This window comes from Bacillus rossius, chromosome 17 (genome assembly GCF_032445375.1).
Source record: "Bacillus rossius redtenbacheri isolate Brsri chromosome 17, Brsri_v3, whole genome shotgun sequence".
NCBI classification, from domain to species: domain Eukaryota; kingdom Metazoa; phylum Arthropoda; class Insecta; order Phasmatodea; family Bacillidae; genus Bacillus; species Bacillus rossius.
Window position 1 is genome coordinate 14,340,907 of NC_086344.1, and position 21,379 is coordinate 14,362,285.

General features: G+C 38.4%; 1 protein-coding gene across 1 annotated transcript in view; it reads left to right on the forward strand.

Moving 5' to 3' along the window:
• Nucleotides 1-21,379, forward strand: part of LOC134540943 (uncharacterized) — a 148,166-nt gene that overhangs the window by 1,332 nt on the left and 125,455 nt on the right. The gene's annotated exons all lie outside the window — the stretch shown is intronic.

Genomic DNA, 21,379 nt, shown 5'->3' on the forward strand with positions numbered 1-21,379 from the left:
ACTCCCTGTATTGGGAACCCTCCCCAAACTTAGCTTCCTAGAATTCTTTGGCATTAGCTTTTTATCTACTTTCTGTCGCTTCTTCCTATTCATAACCAAGCTCATCTGCAACCACCCACATCGCTCGCCACACACCACACACGGTGTCCCTCTCCCCCTTGCATGTGATTCGTTAAACTAATCATAAGCTATTTCATCAAACCAAGCATTTAGATGAATGACTTGCTGCTAAAGAGGGTGTAGAGAATACAGTCTAATTAAATGCCATTGTATGTTTTATGGATGTAGGAATTCATCATGTGTTTTTTGATGTAATTTGAGATATCAAAAATTTGCGAATGTCTTTTAAGTTCTTGTTCTTGAAGTAAGTAGCACTATCTGAAAATATGCGAGTACATTTTCCATGCGTGACTGAGAATCGCTTCAAAACTCCCAGCTTTGATTCAACAGTAAAGTTCCCCACCAGCTCAGTGTTGACATCCTTTGTAGCTTTACGCACAAAAATTGTAATATATACCTTTATTGGTGTACTGTTGCAACTGGGACTTTTTTTTTTGTGGATTGGTCAACAGAAGTCTACATCGCTGTGTAGATATGGCCGGCTTGAGGGTTAAATCTGAGAACAATGTAATCTCTATCATTAATTACATTTGTAGTATAAAGGTTTGTTTTGAACTTTTAATATGTATGATTATATTAAGCAGTAATGTTTTGATATAATTTTCTTCCGAACTACATTCGTTAATAAAAGCAGGCTAGAACAGCTTATACTAATATAAAAAAACAACCGCCATTTTGATTTGTGAAAATCAGAAAATAATTGGCAGGTTTTGAAGGGAGGGAGGGGGGACGGCTTCACGTCTGATGGCTAAAGGTGGGTTTACGATTGAACAACTTAAGAATTATAATCTTAAACTGTACACTGAAGAGCACATGGTAAAGTAATATCCAGTTCATGATTGAATTAGTGGTCATTGATTCCAGACAATAAAAACAGATGAAAAAGCTGCCATGTTATTTACGTTGAATTTTTGTATTCGTAGGTATCGTCTGAATTTTTCTCTAGATTTCTGTTTATAATCGTTGTTGATTAATAATTTGTTTAGTGTAACAATTTTATTCATAGTGAAATTGGTTATGCACCCATGTACTTGAGAAACCAGACACATGGTTACAACTGAACCTAAAAATTGCAAAATTTCAGCTCATAATCTTGAATCCACACAGGATTCAGAATCGAGGATATTTAAATTTAATATATAAATGCTAGGACATGTTATAGTAATATCATCCAGTCCAAGCCACAATAAAATGTTTTCACAGTAAGAAAATATATTAATGAATTATAAATACAGATTAATATATCTATACTAATTTAATAGCCAAAAAAAATCACGAATAATAATAATAATAATAATGCATTTACGAAATCATTAAACAATATAAATCTTATAATAAGATTTTTTTAATTTTTTTGTAATGTTCTTTTTGGTATTTTATCATTTCTACATATTATGTCAGTATTTCTGTATTTCCTACTCTTTCGTACTACATCATAACCTGCTTTCCCAACAAAACATTATTTCGCGCCAACACATTCTACTGGTCTCTGATTGGCGTTGACCTTAATTCTTAAGGGGGAAAATAATTGTTAACCATCTCTTTTAAGTCGTAAGTTATAATATGGCACACACACGACTCCTAAAAATTCCTAAATGACAATCAAAAACTAGTACATGTAGTAATGTATTAAATACCACGACTAATTTTTAATTCGTAATTCATAAATTTCAATCGTTAACTCAGCTTAATACTCCATCTGGATCCCTTCCTAATCTCTGCTAACGACACCCGACTGCAGCGATCCTGGCGGATCAGCCTGAAGAACGCCCGCGAAATTCAAATTCTTGCATATTACAATAGGCCATCTCAAAACAGATAATATCTCGTCGTTTGAAAACTTGCTGTCGTAAAAAAAAAATTAAAAAATGGGGAGAACTGGGTTCGTAAGGGATATTACAATTAAGTTTCATTACAGTTTTATTGATTGCTAATATTTACATTAATAAAGAATTGTAGTTAAAAATGTTCTGTCACAAATTACTGGCACTTAAAAATGTTTATCAAGTCACTCAATGTCTGTCAAGTTCCGCAGTCCGCACTCCTCACTGGAGCTGGGCTCGACAGTGGTTCGCCCCTTACCTCGCGCCTGTCCACACACACAGAGTCTCTCGCCACTCAGTCGCACTCTCGCGGTCCCGTCACTCCGCGTCGCGACACTCTAGAGGGGGTCTCTCACCCTCTTCGCCGATGTCGCACTTCCCTTCACTCGCAGGGCTCTCGGAACTCGCCACTCAAGCGGCACTCCGCGGAACTCCCGTGGAAGCCGGCGTCGCTGCTTAAGTACCTGTGGCGCCCTTCTCGAACCGACGAGAGCGGCTGTGACGAGTCGCGTCATCCCGGGCCCGATTCGACGCCCGAACAGTCGAGAATAGCGTCGCTTATTCACGCCACTCCAAGCAGCGGGGCCCGCGGAATTCTCAAGGCCGCTCAGCGAGAGATAACAGCGCTCAACAAGACGATACGTGAGACGCGTGGCATGCCTTACGTCAGCGGACGGCGAGTGACGTCAGTGGCCGTGCAGGGCCGCCAGCCGGCTCCGAACATTGCGAGTGTCGCGGTCCCGCCTGCGTTCGCAACAATATTATCCAACAGCGTTTAACGGCGCGCGATTGTTCATTATTACGATCGCCTGCGTGATCTGTTTGCATCTCGAAACTAACGTTTAGCTAATATCTGGTGCAGGGCCCCCACATGCCCGGTGCTACAGTTGCTATGGCAACGGGGCCCATGGGTCTAGGGGGCCCGCGAAGGAAATAAAAGAAAACCTTTAAAAAAAAGTAGACAATTTTAAATAAATTATAGAAAACAATTAAACAGTAAGGACTAAATTTAGTTACCGATGAAATATTACACCAGAGTAGCCTAATATTATTCGGAATATGCTGTGCGTACAGAACGTGTCTGAATCTACAACTGTGAGTAACAAAACTACCACCAATTGACGTGACACCATGTTGACAGTGCAGAACACTTACACTCATTTATTTGCCATTATTCAAAATCAATTTCCGTTGACAATAGAAACACTGACTTATAGCTAGTTTTAATGTGTTTTAAACATAATTGTGAAAAGGTAAATATATATATATATATATATATATATATATATATATATATAACTAAAACAATATACATAAAGGAAAAAACTTTTTTTTTATCTCTGTTAGAAAATAAAGGAAAATGAGGGGGGGGGGGGGGCAATCATGACTTCTAGCAACGGGGCACACAGAATGATGTGGGGGGTCTGATCTGGTGAGAACTTTTGAGACAAGAGAGCGATAGTGATAATTTTACGGGAAACCCCCCTTAATTAGTAGTAATGTCAAGAGGATGATATAACCAGTGTGAGACCAAGCTTAAAGTACTTTCCTTCACTGAGAAGATACCTCATTCGCGTCGAATTAACAAGCAAAATAACTGCAAAGATAAAGTGTCCGGTTTTTTTAACGGTGTGAAGGCTTGATGCTATAGTCCGTCCCATGATTAGACAGCAGTACAGAGTAAATAGAAAACACTGTTGGCATACTGATGCTACCCGGCTTGTTAAAACAAAATCCTTATTTTCTACAACGTCGTTAATCTTAATTTGTAACTTTTTTAAAATTATACAATTTGTGTATTTACCTAAGACAAAAAAAGTGTCTGTTACCACAGTTGTACTCATTCTGACAGGAAAAAAATAATTAAATGCTGAACACAGATTATTATTTCTTATTTGTAGCAGTCAGTCATGGCATTTCATAGGAGTACATAATTTTTGCAATGCTCAAAATGGCCAAATGTTTTAATATTAAAATTACATAACAAATTGTTTACAAAAAAAAAAAGCTGAACGCAAGATGGCATCTTTCAATTACGTCTCCTTAGCAAAAAAATTCGACGATTGCGTGAATACATACGTATTGTAATGTAAGCTGTAAACTGTTATTTTTTTCACAAACCACTAAGAATTGAAAAAAAAAAAAAAAACCTTTCCAGGGTTAATTCAGGAACGGATTAAGTATATACGGAAAACACATATTCCTATTTTTCGCGGGTAAACAATGAATAGCGGCGGGGCGTAAAAGAACGCGTATTTTAATGTAAAATATTAATATTTTATTTTTTTACAAACTAGTAGGAATTACGAAACCATCCATTTGGAGTAAATTTAGGGACGTGTGCAGTTTGTGAAAACCATGTTTTCCGATATCTTTTTCTTTCCATTCTAAAAATGTGAGTACCTACCTTATTTATTATTTCTCTAGCCTGTTTTTCTGTCGGCCCGTGAAATCTTCCTTATTCCTTTATCATATTCCATGATTTACCCCTCATTTTAAAGCTTATCGTGCTGGCTAATGACGGAAAATAGACCCATGGTCTAAAAATGTACCGCTTCAGTTAAATTTGAAATTTAAAGTCATCTAAGAAGAGGTCCTTTAATGGATGCGTCGATTTTTCGATTGATATCGAATCGGATATCCACTTGAAACATCAGCGTTTACATATTTATTTTTTTGAATTGCACTTCCGTCATAATAAACAGAACTTATGATAAAGACATCATAGAGAATCCTTCAACTTAACCAAAAAATTCCACCAAAAAACTACTTAATCAAATTTTCTGGCACGTCAGACTTTTCTTATAAGTTCTTTTGAAATTACTGTTGATATGTATCACAAACATAACCTACAAACATAATATATTATGTTTGTAGGTTATTATTTCACGAAGGTATTTTTTTGTGGAAACGCCATGTCTCCATTAATTCTTCATCAAAATGAATAATTAAAACATCATTTTAAAGCGTATGTTCCCCGCTAATGTCGAAAAATATACCAATAGTTTTAAATTAATGTTGTCATTAGTAATTGATTAAAAAATCTTTTATAAAATCGTACCTACTTGTTTTAGGAATGCCATCTACTGATGGCATTCCTAATGAAAATATATTCAACTAACTTATAGCAAGCCTGTTTAACTAACATGACCGCTGTTAGATTGTTCACAGTTTAAATGCAAGTGTTATCTATCACGCAAATCAATCAAAAAATTAACGTAAAGCATTATAAATCGTTATAAACTGTTGTTCATGAACAAATGTAAATAGATAAACGTAATTGGCTTAATTAAATCAACGTATTAAATCAGGCAAGTACTCATAACTTCAATAACATTGATGCTGAATATATTGTATGCATAACGAATTTTTACAATAATACTGATATTTATTACGTCTCTTCAATATTAAAATATTTTTCATTAATAAATATTACATTATTATTATGGGCATTATGTATTACACACTTTTGACGTGACAACGTCTAATAAAACGATGAACGCCGGCTGCAAGCACGAAAAGGGATGACTCATTGTCCCGTTACACTCATTGTCCCGTTTACGCTCATTGTGCGCTTGCGCCGCATCTATCTCTATTCCACTCGATTGGAACAACAATCGATTTGACTTTTTCGAGGCACATTAAACTTGAAACTTTCCCATTCGTTTCCTACTTTTCCTATCATCGTCCTATCCTTAACAGAATAACACAGATTGGAAGAAGTTAAATAGCAAACATCTATAAAAGTTACAGTTAAAATAATCTCTTCGTTAAAGTAATAAACATATTTGAATTAATGAGTGCAAATAAAAAGTAAAGTTAACAATTAAATTGTAGATTTAATTTCACTCCTTGTTTGTATCCATACAAAATGGTGATAATTCAATAAAAATTATTCAATTTTATTCATAAAAGTATGCGATCATTTCATCAATAGTTTTGTTATGACGTTGTCACGTTAAACTATCGTCCGTAAACCGACTTTACAGACAACCAATTTTTTTTTTTTATTGGCAACTGGTTTCCAAAAGGAATATTTTGTGAAAAGAACAGAAATATGTTATTTTCTCTGTGTCCACGACGTTTGGCAGAAGGCCTTGTTAGATCACGTACGTAGGCGGCGCGGCGTGTTGAAGGTTAGGATGCGCGTGTGTTTGTGACGCGACCACGTGTGTGTGTGTGGGAGGTGGGAGGAGGGTAGAAGGGGGTGGATGGTTGTGTCGCTACTCCGGCACGTACCACGCCACTACGAGGGTCCTCGGCACGTACCGCTCCGTGGCGTATCGACTCCATCTTGTTCGGAACGTTAGCGAGGCGCGAAACCCCGAAACGCGATCCCACGCCACGCCGCCATCTTATAGACGGGAAGCCGTTGGAGAGCTTTGGTGGTTTTTTTTATGGGAGGGCGTGCGTCTCGTCCCAGGTCGTTATTACTGCGCTCTGCTCTCGGTTACACGGCATTCGGTAGGAGCCAAGGGCGCCCATATGATAATTTGTAGGGGGGGGCCAGACTTAGGGGTATGAAGTATTTTTAATCTTTTGGAAGACTTAACTGCGGCTTGTTACTAGCCATAAAATAGTTCCAGTTCTGACCCTGTTAAAATTTTTTGTCCTGTTACTAAAATACTAGACCACAGTACTCATTCGCCATAAAAAAAAATCTTTATTGGCTACTTTATTAATTAAATATTAACTATTTTATTGAAACAAATGAATTTTTAGCATTAAAAATGCAGGAATACAGTCCTTAAACTTTTACAGCGTCTCGGGTACACGGATATCAAGAATACAGTCCTTCAACTAATTGCTCTCTTTACCCCTAAATAAATGTCGCGTACAAATTAAATTAAAATAATTATAAAGTTGAAAACGTGTTGGTCAAAAGATTCAACTTTGGGAGAGAAACGATTTAAATATGTTATCACAGTCAGAAAACAGTTGTTTTTAAATGTAACACCTGAAATACGCTTATAATTATAGTCAAAAATTGTTTCACAATTAAATGAATATTACTATGTTTCGATATGAATCATAATTGCTTATCATTTAGAATTAGCACAGATGGATTCAGTAGTCGAGGACTATAAGTTTATTAAGTGATAGTAAAGCGCAGAAAAAATTAGTTTATTATTAAACTAGACAATTTAACCAAACAGTATTTATTTAGAGGTTAAGGAATTAAGTGACACCAAAACCAATGAAAATAATCGAAAATTTCTAAATGCTGACATAACTCATAATCAGCTTTACACAGAAGAGTTTAGTTCAGCGCAATTAATCCACACAAAACAACTGGACAATATGTCGACGCGTATTTTAAGAATATAAGAAGATCCACATCGCAGTATAATTTTTTTTCGTGTCGTGTGGTGCGGGCCCATAGGCTACAGCCTAGATAGCCTGCGCGTAAATACGGCCCTGATAAACCCTTAAATAACATGTTCAGTACTTAACTTCAGAATTAAGAGTACATTAGAACCTCGATTTTACGGAGCCCGGACTCAACGAAGCCGGGTTTTTACGAATACATTTTTCAGGAACCAACTAAAATTCGGAAATTTTGACACCAAAATATATTTAATAAAAATTAAAAAAACACTATGAAAACATATAAAAATATTAATTTTTTATGCACAGCGTATTCATATTTTAAAGCTAATACAACAGCCATTTACCGTTAGTGAATATTGTATAAGTTATTGCGGCATCAAACTCAAAATCGAAAAGAAAAAATGGACTAGTTACACTTTATTTGTCGCAAAGTTTGAAATTTCTTCGATTGAAAAATTATGTCAAGGCCGTAAAAATATATATTTTACCGCAAATGAACTATACTCAACATTACTTACTCATTCCAACATTTCCAGCTCGTGAGCATAGCAACTGAGCTTGAAACCTTGTGAAGCGTGAGAGAAAGAAACGATATTGAGTAGCTACTTCCTCTCCTTTCCGCTAATATCCAACAACCCATGCCATTAGGCATTATCTTGACATGTGTCGCATTCATTACCTTCGCTGCATCGGTTTCCCAGTAAAAAACGCTCAAAAATGGTATAACTGACAGCAAGTAGACGTGACGAGCGAATTTTCAACTAAGTTTTTTTTAACTTACTATACAAACAAATAATTCCCTGTGGCTATCACAAATTCAAGGGCTTCTCGCACTAAAATGTACTGTGTTTTTAATGAATGTCTGTCGTTACAGAGCAGCGTTTTTCTTCACCAAATAAGCCTATGATTAGAGACAGTAAAAATTCGCGGATTCCTTTCAAGACAGGCTGGAATCCAAACTCATTTAGCTTAATGCTGCGTCAGTGATTGGACCGCAATTTACCTGAAGGACTCTAGGCCAATGGCAAAGACTCAACTAAAGAAGTATCGAATCATAAGAATCGCAATAAACAGGTGTCCCGAGTCGGTAGCCAATGACCAGGTGATAGTTGCCCGAGTACATAGAGAATCGTGGAGTCTATCCGAGTGGTCATTGAAACCGCGAATTTTTTCAGTCCCTACCTATGATCACTTTTATGAAACAGTACAGGTGTACACTGAACTGTGTGCTTGATCTCCTCGATTATGTTACTAAAAGTGCGTTCATTCATATTCTTCAAGCCTATCTGTTAAAGATTAACTGATAAATATGATAAGGTGAAGTCCATAAAAATGCAAGGCAGGGAATTCTTCCAGCTCATCAACCTAACCCTGGAAAGTCTCGTCTGTTTTCAGTTGTCTCTGGCAAGGAGTGAACAAGTTTGCAAACTCAAATATAAATTTATTTTAGTAGCACGCGTCTTACGAAAAGGAAAGATATCCAAGAAAGGCATGTCGGACAACCTACTGTCACCACACAAAAGTTAACATGATGCAATGCGTGGTGCAACTGTGTTTAGTCGCTGTGATGTCGAGGCAAGTTGTGGAATGTTAAAAAAAAATAAGGGGAACGCAAGGGAGGGCAGAGGGCAGATGGCAGTCTTGTTTTTACTATTTAATATTATATATATTCCGTTCAATAAATTATAACATGTATCTTCACGGGGTGGGGTGTTTAAAATTTTATGAAGATAACGATTTTACGAATGCAATCCAAGCGACCGTGAGCGTACGTAAAATCGAGATTCTAGTGTAAATTGCTTACGAGTCTACTGAAGGTAGCGGAATCCTTATCCCTTTAAACACTTTTGAAGGGAAAAAGTGGTTTTCCTCAAATTCAAAATTCCAACATAAATTTTACGTTGTAGACTTTTCTGGACAATAATTCTTATTTGAGTAACTTTAAAGGTGTTAGCTTACCTTAAAAATTGTGAATAATCTGAACGGATGTGACGAATGAGGAAATCTAAGAAACACTACATAATAACACTTTCACTGATTTATTTACACTTAAGTTATTTATACTGACTGAATACACTAAACTAAATCTAGACCAGATGCATAAAACTGTAGACCTAAAGACTATTGAAAAATCTCTGTTTTGAGATGTTATTTGTGAACATACACATTATGACGAAAAAGTAGCAAAACATTTCGCCGTCTACAAGCACGTGTCAACTGTCGCGTCGTCTAAACTCTGACTGTTCTAAATCTGTTGTGTTGTGTTATCGCGTGAGCTTGGGTAGCATTACGAAGGGGAATGACTCGCCACGGGCGTTGCGCTTGAACAGCGTTTTCTCCCTGTACACAACACCTTATATCGCAGCGGCAGAAACTAATGCTTGAACTAACATAAAAAATGAAGCAGACATGTAAAAAACGATATACAATAATATCTTCGTGTTGAACCACTTCTACATAATACCGAATTTAAATAATTTTCTTTAAAGTAAAGCACCTGACTACACTATTTTTTTTCCTTCCCTGAAAGCTAGGGGGGGGCCACGGCCCCCCCCTGCCCCCGGGTATGGGCGCCCTTGGTAGGAGCTATTTCGCGAAGATGGAACGGGAGTCTATGTCAACAAAGATGGCGGACACAGGGGAAGCCTTCTTTCAACAGACGAGAGAGCCAAACGCTCGATCGTGCATCTTCGTTTTTTGTTTTTTTTGTTCATTGTTAAGGCCTGTTCCACAATGACACGGAAACGGAACAGACGGAAACGGAGACGAAAACGGAGTATTGTTCCGTTCCGTCCGTATTTTTTCTCGTTCTACAATACACGGGCCCGTAGGAAATCTTGGCCAATAAGAAACAGCGAGCGTGACGTAACTGTAAACTACGAGTATCAAATGAACTACCTGTTAAATCGAAATGTATGGTTGTTAACTTGGTAATGTAGTAAGTCGATTTGATATTTTTTTTTTTTTTTGCATTGTGGCGGTGGTCTCCGTCTTGTCATATATAGCAGGTATATCTTACCATGAAAATTAAAAGTTCATCAAAATTCGTCATGATGAAACCCACGTGCACAATTCAAATTTCAAAACAAATCTTGTTTTGTTGTTCACGCATAAAAAAAGGTAGTCGAGAAATACGGAAACCAACATTAGTCAAAACTAATATCTTAATTAACATGAACGCGCAACTGCAGTGAATAAATAACGTGCTCCTATTGGTCTAACGGAGTAACGTAAACGGAAGACTTCAGCACTGCTGAGCAGGTCCGTGCGGGTCCGTCTCCGGTTGCGTGCTATTGTAGAAGCTCTGTTCCGTGAAATCCGTCTTCGTTTCCGTGTTCCGTCTCCGTTTCCGTGTCATTGTGGAACGGGCCTAACTAATGATAACTAATGGTCAATTAGGTTAGGTTAGCTACATTATAAATACTTTAAAACATTGTGGACGGTTTATTTGGTTAGGATAGCTACATTAAAGATACTGTGGAAATCATGTAAACGGTTGCCTAGCCCTGGATAGCTACATATTAAAAAGTTATTTGCTAAGCAACCATAAAATGATTTTACATTATTTTTAATGTAGCTATACTTACCTAATATAACCAACCATCCACAACGTTTTGAAGTATTTATAATGTAGCTAACCTATCCTAATCGACCGCAAAATTTAATGCCACACCGGTTTATACAATGAGATAGAACGGAAAAAAAAATCTAGCATGAACTTCGGGGAACTTCGGGTGTGGCCCTCTCGTCTGTGAAATGAAGGCTTCCCCGGACACAGAGGTGGCGTGACCAGGTCTGCCACCCTGGGAAAAAGTCACACTTGCCATAACCAAGGTAACCACCTTTGCGAATTCAAACCACCGGACACTATTACACTATTAGATGAGAAGAAGAAAATCATACTCTCTCATACAAATTCACACACTATCTCAAGTATCAATTTAAAAAACGTATAACTATAATATATTGTTTAGCTAAAGACTATGAATTATATATGATTCAAAAGTAAAAAAATAAATAAAAACATTCGATTTAACTTTAAAATAAAGGTGATAATATAGTGTTATCACCCATTACTCATACTTACTACACTTGTAATGTAATTTATCAATAAAAGCTAAATAAAAAAAATTGTATTTTATATCGTGCCACATTGAATTCAATCCCGTTACTTATGAGAAGGAAGAAGCCAGAAGGTAAACATAAAAAAAAATTAAAAATAACGTTTATTGCTTTGACATTTAACACAATACTTTATTTTGACTTTAAGATATGTTCAGTCTTGTAATTAAGTAAAAAGAAAAAAACATTGTTAAGTACTAACATTTGTATTTTCCCCTCCCTTTTTTCCGCCCCTACACGTTGCCCTGCCCGTATATAGTTACTTTCGTAAACATAAGAGGACATACTGAAAGTTTTGGTGTGCCAAGTAAAACTTTATGATAGTGAAACTACCCTGAAATATATATTTGGCAAACTAATATAATCGTAGTAAAATGAAATCACAAGTGTTAAATTATTTAATAAAACTGTCAATTCCAATGATTATAATACATAATCTCCTTCAGAATTCTCCAGAGGCTTGCTACCACAGCGATAGAGCGCAAGCTTGTCAGAATTTTTTTTTTTACTAAAATTATAATATTATAATAATTTTTAATCAGAATAATAAGATTAAGGTATGTTTGTAGGAAGTATTTACATACTTATATTAGTCTTTTGAGCAAAATAAATGTACACACATTTACTTAGTGTTATAATGTGTGTGTTTGAAAAGGTTCCCGGTTAATATTTAGTAATGTCATAGACGTATAACTTCTAACGAGTGAAGAAACTTTTAAATATCAACTATTTATTGAATTTTTATGAAGATGGACAGTATTTTAATAAATTTTATTTTCGAAAATCAGGTCCAAAGCCGGGGTTTCATCAGTTTAAAATTTCCGGTCGTTTCCTGCGGACTTTTTTACCTTTATTTTCCACGTATTTTTGTGGTGTGTTACAACCCCAAATTATTTCAGTGAAATATTTTTCTTACAGCCACAAAATCCGTGGTGGTTGTAGAACTTTGTTCAATTAAACATAGTTAATTATGTTGTAATTAACACACACAGTGTTATATCTTAAATACTACCTCTATAATCTTACATATAAAAATGAATATTTGTGTGTGTGTGTGTGTGTGTGTGTGTGTGTTCGTCCTGTATTCGTTCGCGCATCGATAATTTGACTGAGTTGAAACTTTTCACACTTGACCTTCGAAACATGGGGAAGGTCACTGTCTAGGTGAGATTCTGATGAAACCAATCCTTAAAGCAGAATTTAAATTATTCTTGATAAAATTTCGCCATTGCTTTGATAACTCATCGTTCATCGGATCTCTAAAAACCTTTGAAACCACTTAGGTATTATTAGTCCATGGAGTGGTTGTACACATATTCACAGTCAACTGGTTAGCAAAATAAATCGTAGCTGTATAAAGGCTAATATGCTGTAAATATGTTTAATAACTTGAAAAGAACTCGCTAGGAAGAATCGTCAAGACGCAATCATGTATTGATTATTGCTAAACAATCATGATAACATAACTGCAAGAAATTAGGATTAAATTTCATTACAACCAAAAATTGTTTTGCTACGCAGAAGGAAAAATAAAGATGGTGGAGGGGGGGGGGGGAGGGGATTGGAGGTCTTCCTCATTTGACTTGAAGTATTAACATGGCAAAGATTGTGTACACTAACTCCCTTACTTCCTAACTCCTTGTTTGAAACACGAGGAAGGTCACTGTTGTGGTGAGATTTCGATAATACCAACCCTTAAAGCACAAATTAAGGTGGCGCGCGAGTAGTATCGGATGATTACCATTAAGTACTTTGTCAGTTCCTCTTTTCTATAGTCAGAATAATAATGGTGGCGTGCGAGTCGGGAGAGAGACAAAGAGAGATAGAAAGATAGAGAAACAGGGAGTGATTGAGGAGGGATATAGATAAAGGTATAGAGAAATAAAGAGTGCTGGAGAGAGATATAGATAGATATACAGAAGGGTATAGGGATAGAGTGATATATAGTTCTATACATGAAGATAAATTTAAATATATATAAATGAGATATATAGAGAGATCAAAATAAAGGGGTAGAGATGTAGAGATACAGTTGTATTTATATAGAAATAGACAGATGTATAGAGATATAGTGAGATAGAGACTTATACCAGTACTATGTTTTTCAACTTAAGTAGTATATAATAGTATTTACTAGATCAGGATGCAGGTAGTGGAGCCGAGAGCCGACTCCGCCATCTTGGATTGTGACGTCACGGCGACCATCTTGGATAAGCGTAACGGGACACAGCGTAACGGGACACAGCGTAACGGGACATATCGTAACGGTACATAACGTAACGGGACAAGTAGATCACGGCGGCCATTTTGGATCCGCCATCTTGGATCCGCCATTTTGGATGACGTCATTGTGTTCTAGAAAATTCCGGTGATGTGTTTTCCGCCATATTGGATGATGACGTCACCGTTGCAATTTTTGTTACGGCCGCCATCTTGAAATTTGGACGCCATCTTGAACATCTTTAATTATTATCCGATTTTAATGAAAAAAATTCCAAAATTCATCAAAAAATTAACTTATTCGAATTCTGATTGATTATATCGATCACCGTCCTCGGTTCAAACCCGGTGAGTCCAAAAAAAACTAAAAATGGCGACAGGCTCCTTCCTCAACGATGGATGCAGGCAGACTGACTCCTAGCACTTTTTTTCAAAACATATATATCGTCAGCTGGTATGACGACATGTCCGCCATCTTGTCTTCATCCACTGGAGACCACCATCTTGTTTTCGTCTGCTAGAGTGTGCCGATAACATGTAGTATAATTATCTGGTCACCATACTTTTGTCCTCAACTGTTGACATTGAACATTGACCTTTGTCCTTGACCTTGACCTTTGACCTTGACCTTGAACTTTGACCTTGACCTCGAAATTTGACCTTGACCTTGAAATTTGACCTTGACCTTTGACCTTTGACCTTTGACCTTGCCCTTGACCTTGCCCTTGAAATTTGACCTTGACCTTGAAATTTGACCTTGACCTTGAAATTTGACCTTGACCTTGAAATTTGACCTTGACCTTGAAATTTGACCTTGACCTTGAAATTTGACCTTAACCTTGAAATTTGACCTTGACCTTGAAATTTGACCTTGACCTTGAAATTTGACCTTGACCTTGAAATTTGACCTTGACCTTGAACTTTGACCTTGACCTTGAAATTTGACCTTGACCTTGAACTTTGACCTTGACCTTGAACTTTGACCTTGACCTTGAACTTTGACCTTGACCTTGAACTTTGACCTTGACCTTGAAATTTGACCTTGACCTTGAACTTTGACCTTGACCTTGAAATTTGACCTTGGCTTTGAAATTTGACCTTGACCTTGAAATTTGACTTTGTCCTTGTCGACCATCATGGACCCGACATTTAATGTTCAGTACATGCTACCAGGAGCGACCAACTGCTGGAGTACGTCATCTTGTGTGTGTACTCATATTATAGAGTACATTTACATCTGGTTAATTTTATTTTAACCTGCTACAGTGCAGTAATCATTTATTACCGAGGTGCCCCCCGCCATCTTGAAATTCGGACGCCATCTTGAAATCATGTAATAATGTAGCTAGAAAAGCGGGAAAAAATCCAAAACTCATCAAAAAAATCACTCATTAACTTACAAATCGAATCGATGGATCCCTGTCCACGGTTCGATTCTTGACCAGTGACAGTTGTAACTAATTATTAAATAAATGTTAGGTTCTGTTTTCCATTACCTTTCGCGGAGTTTATTAATCATTCGCTCTACGAAAAACAACTCAAGTCAATATACCTGACCAACGAATTAAATCAGTGCCGATTAGCCTATTATGAAAGTCTAATTTTTCAATAATCTGAATAACATATAAGCCGTTCATGTACAAAGCCACACATATAGATCAATTGTCTTCAGTCCATAAGACCGAGTCATGACATTATCAGACGTATAGGCTAGTCATTTCAGGACCACATGAACTTCGTCGTTATCTAATTATATTCTATTAATCCAACGTGACATTTTTTAAACATACTAAAGGACCAAGTAACCTTAAAAAATATTTTAGTAACACCAAGAGGTTTTAAATTAGTAAATATTCAATCACTACATTTTGTACTACGCGCAATCAACAAAAGGGAAGCACTGACAACGAAAAGACAGCATCACCAACGAAAAGGCAGCACATTTGGAAGCACCGACAACGAAAAGGCAGCACATTTGGAAGCACCGTCATCGAAAAGGCAGCACATTTGGAAGCACCGACAACGAAAAGGCAGCACATTTGGAAGCACCGACAACGAAAAGGCAGCACATTTGGAAGCACCGACAACGAAAAGGCAGCACATTTGGAAGCACCGACAACGAAAAGGCAGCACATTTGGAAGCACCGACAACGAAACGGCAGCACATTTGGAAGCACCGACAACGAAAAGGCAGCACATTCGGAAGCACCGACAACGAAAAGGCAGCACATTCGGAAGCACCGACAACGAAAAGGCAGCACATTTGGAAGCACCGACAACGAAATGGCAGCACATTTGGAAGCACCGACAACGAAAAGGCAGCACATTTGGAAGCACCGACAACGAAACGGCAGCACATTTGGAAGCACCGACAACGAAACGGCAGCACATTTGGAAGCACCGACAACGAAACGGCAGCACATTTGGAAGCACCGACAACGAAACGGCAGCACATTTGGAAGCACCGACAACGAAAAGGCAGCACATTTGGAAGCACCGACAACGAAACGGCAGCACATTTGGAAGCACCGGCAACGAAAAGGCAGCACATTTGGAAGCACCGACAACGAAAAGGCAGCGCATTTGGAAGCACCGACAACGAAAAGACAGCACCATCATCAAAAAGGCTGCACATTTGTCATTGGCTCCAATATTCATTGGCTCCAATATTCATTGGCTCCATTATTCATTGATTCCATCAGTCTATTGATTCCATCAGTCTAGTGACTCCATCTGTCATTGGCTCCTACAGTCATTGGCTCCTACAGTCATTGGCTCCAACAACTGTCTTTTGTCTCACCAACTCCAAATATATATATTTGGCTAGAATTCTACGAGTCTAAGAGACTATGAGACCACATGGCTACGAGTCTAAAATGATCTAGCTGGTTACGAGTTATACATGGCTTGCGAGGCTACAGAGCTACGAAGTTTCTAGTACACAGGTTTACATGACTGCGAGGATACAGGACTACAAGTCTGCAAGAGTACTTGACTACGAAGTTACTCGTCTACATGACTCCAGTTACCGCATCTGTCTTCGACGGAATTTTCTCTTTTGCTCCAACTGCTCCATCAGCATTATGTTATAAGATTACAAGGCCTCTTGCTTACGTAGCTTCAAGTCTACAAGCCTCCAATGCATCATGACTGCGAGACTACGATCAATGAGGTTACGAGTCTACGCGATTGCGAGTCTTCTAGGTTACATGATCGCGAGGCTATAGGACTACGAAGCTTCTAGAACGCATGGTTACGAGACTGCGAGGCTACAATTCTACGAGGTCCCAAGACATCCAGGCTACGCGACTACGAGCCATGAGGTTACGAGACTACGTGACTACGAATCTTCAAGTTTACGAGACTGCGAGGCTACAGAGCTACGAAGCCTCTAGTACACAGGTTTACGTGACTGCGAGGATACAGGACTACGCGACTTCGAGCCATAAGGTTACGAGATTACGTGACTACGAATCTTCATGTTTACGAGACTGCGAGGCTACAGAGCTACGAAGCCTCTAGAAAACGAGTTTACGTGACTGCGTGGATACAGGAATACAAGTCTGCATGAGTTCTTGACTACGAAGCTACTCGTCTACAAGGCTCCAATTGACACATCTGTCTTCGATGGAATTTTCTCTTTTGCTACATCTACACCATCAGCATTATGTTATAAGATTACAAAGCTACTTGCTTACGTAGCTTCAAGTCTACGAGGCTCCAATACATCATGACTACGAGACTACGAGCCATGAGGTTACGAGACTATGCGATTGCAAGTCTTCAAGGTTACGTCATCGCGAGGCTATAGGACTACGAAGCTTCCAGAACGCATGGTTACGAGAATGCATGACTAATTGGCCGCATGGCTACGAAACTTTATGTCTCTAACTGACTACAATAGCACTATTCAGTGGTGAGAGTTAATTTATTTCATGCAAAGGTACTTGCTGCAAGCAGTTCCACTTTTCAACATCAGATGACGTCACGTTTTGCTTGCAGGTAAAATAATATTTATTTATTTTATGCGGGATGCGGGTTGTTCACTATCGATCGCATAAGAAGAATGGCATCGATAGTCTTCAAGGAGAAGGAAGTTCGTCCTTCCTGCTAGTGCTTCTCAGATTTCTCACGGTCCGCCATCTTGGATTGTGACGTCACGGCTGCCATCTTAGATGGGTGTGACTTTGACCTTTGACCGAAACCGCAGGAATGATCGCAAGCACACGGATTAACCATCAAAATATATATAAGAATTATCAGGAGCACACGGAGAAAACCATCATAATATTGGCAAGAATAATCAGGAGCACACGGAGAAAAACGACACATGTTTTCTTTGATATCATAAAATTACAGAAAAAAAATATTTAGAAATAAAAAAAATTAATAAAAAAATTTAAAATAAAAACAAAAAATACATAAAATTCTGGCTTGTACTAGAACTCTATCTTTGCTCAGCAATGATAAGTTTACAAGCTAGCAGAATCTATTTATGTGCTGCCTTTTCGTTGTCGGTGCTTCCAAATGTGCTGCCTTTTCGTTGTCGGTGCTTCCAAATGTGCTGCCTTTACGTTGTCGGTGCTTCCAAATGTGCTGCCTTTTCGATGACGGTGCTTCCAAATGTGCTGCCTTTTCGTTGTCGGTGCTTCCAAATGTGCTGCCTTTTCGTTGGTGGTGCTGTCTTTTCGTTGTCATTGCTTCCCTTTTGTTGATTGCGCGTAGTACAAAATGTAGTGATTGAATATTTACTAATTTAAAACCTCTTGGTGTTACTAAAATATTTTTCAAGGTTACTTGGTCCTTTAGTATGTTTAAAAAATGTCACGTTGGATTAATAGAATATAATTAGATAACGACGAAGTTCATGTGGTCCTGAAATGACTAGCCTATACGTCTGATAATGTCATGACTCGGTCTTATGGACTGAAGACAATTGATCTATATGTGTGGCTTTGTACATGAACGGCTTATATGTTATTCAGATTATTGAAAAATTAGACTTTCATAATAGGCTAATCGGCACTGATTTAATTCGTTGGTCAGGTATATTGACTTGAGTTGTTTTTCGTAGAGCGAATGATTAATAAACTCCGCGAAAGGTAATGGAAAACAGAACCTAACATTTATTTAATAATTAGTTACAACTGTCACTGGTCAAGAATCGAACCGTGGACAGGGATCCATCGATTCGATTTGTAAGTTAATGAGTGATTTTTTTGATGAGTTTTGGATTTTTTCCCGCTTTTCTAGCTACATTATTACATGATTTCAAGATGGCGTCCGAATTTCAAGATGGCGGGGGGCACCTCGGTAATAAATGATTACTGCACTGTAGCAGGTTAAAATAAAATTAACCAGATGTAAATGTACTCTATAATATGAGTACACACACAAGATGACGTACTCCAGCAGTTGGTCGCTCCTGGTAGCATGTACTGAACATTAAATGTCGGGTCCATGATGGTCGACAAGGACAAAGTCAAATTTCAAGGTCAAGGTCAAATTTCAAAGCCAAGGTCAAATTTCAAGGTCAAGGTCAAAGTTCAAGGTCAAGGTCAAATTTCAAGGTCAAGGTCAAAGTTCAAGGTCAAGGTCAAAGTTCAAGGTCAAGGTCAAAGTTCAAGGTCAAAGTTCAAGGTCAAGGTCAAAGTTCAAGGTCAAAGTTCAAGGTCAAGTTCAAAGTTTAAGGTCAAGGTCAAATTTCAAGGTCAAGGTCAAAGTTCAAGGTCAAATTTCAAGGTCAAGGTCAAATTTCAAGGTCAAGGTCAAATTTCAAGGTCAAGGTCAAATTTCAAGGTCAAGGTCAATTTTCAAGGTCAAATTTCGAGGTCAAGGTCAAAGTTCAAGGTCAAATTTCGAGGTCAAGGTCAAAGTTCAAGGTCAAGGTCAAAGGTCAAGGTCAAGGACAAAGGTCAAGGTCAATGTTCAATGTCAACAGTTGAGGACAAAAGTATGGTGACCAGATAATTATACTACATGTTATCGGCACACTCTAGCAGACGAAAACAAGATGGTGGTCTCCAGCGGATGAAGACAAGATGGCGGACATGTCGTCATACCAGCTGACGATATATATGTTTTGAAAAAAAGTGCTAGGAGTCAGTCTGCCTGCATCCATCGTTGAGGAAGGAGCCTGTCGCCATTTTTAGTTTTTTTGGACTCACCGGGTTTGAACCGAGGACGGTGATCGATATAATCAATCAGAATTCGAATAAGTTAATTTTTTGATGAATTTTGGAATTTTTTTCATTAAAATCGGATAATAATTAAAGATGTTCAAGATGGCGTCCAAATTTCAAGATGGCGGCCGTAACAAAAATTGCAACGGTGACGTCATCATCCAATATGGCGGAAAACACATCACCGGAATTTTCTAGAACACAATGACGTCATCCAAAATGGCGGATCCAAGATGGCGGATCCAAAATGGCCGCCGTGATCTACTTGTCCCGTTACGTTATGTCCCGTTACGATATGTCCCGTTACGCTGTGTCCCGTTACGCTTATCCAAGATGGTCGCCGTGACGTCACAATCCAAGATGGCGGAGTCGGCTCTCGGCTCCACTACCTGCATCCTGATCTAGTAAATACTATTATATACTACTAACTTATTTTGTCGTGAATGGCATGCAGCGGGAATTTGTCTGTCGAATTCATGCTCATCCTGTAGCGCGACCCAATGACGGCTGACCAGTTACTACTCTTTACTTATTGGTGGTATGTTGGCCGGCTTGGGGCTTAATGAATTTGCATTCTATAATTATTTTGGTAAATGATTGCCTTTCATTAACGAGAAAGTATAAGCTTGCGCTTAGAGTGTCTCTGCGAGTCACGCTCAAGACGGCAGTCCCGTTATCGACACGTGAAGCTTTGAATATATATACTGTATAGAAGTCGCGAGTGGATAGGATTTACTCTACGTTTTTCAGAAGCGTATAATGAGCAGCTTGGGAACTTCACCGCTGCAGTGCGCTGCCGTAACGCCCTGTATCGTCTTAGTTGTTATTTACACGTTAGAGCGCAGCGCTGTCGCCCGCTGTCATTCCCCGCACCCTTCATCCATCATTCACTGGAGCTCAACGTCGTTCAACAGGAGGGGGAAGGGGTGTTTGAAGAGTTGGACACTTGTCCGCTAGGGACCACCACAAGTCGATGCCCTAGAGATGGTGGCGATTGCGGCGGTGAATTAACCAACTACCTCAAAACCGTATTAGAAATTTTAACCTGGGCTGGCGACTTCTATACAGTATATATATTCAAAGCGTGAAGTGAAACTTCTTTCCTGAGGGGGGAGGGGGGGGGGCTACAAGTTTCTAGCGTTACGAAAATCCCGATCGCACGAGGGGAACAGCTAGGCACGTGGTGGGGGAACCGGCAGAGGAGAGTGCGTCAGCGGCGACGCCACTGCAACACATGCACTAGCGGTCGAATGGGAGGATAGGTACGTAGCGGAGCATGCTGTATGCTGGTTGTAACTGCCGGAAGGGGATGCGGCAGGGGAGAGGCAGAACTGATGCTACGGAATACTCGTAACGCTGCTTGTGTTCTTCTACTCCTAAGTTTTCGTGACGGCTAACGATTGACGCTAACATATTTCTTTTATTTGATTTAATTTAAAGTACCTACAATTCATCTATTTGTGCGGAAAATACTTATTGATTATTGCAATTAACTTTATAAGTACAATTCATTTTAATGCCAATAGTGTGATTGAAAATGTAAAAAAGACGTATATATTCAAGAAGTTAGCTGTATAAATG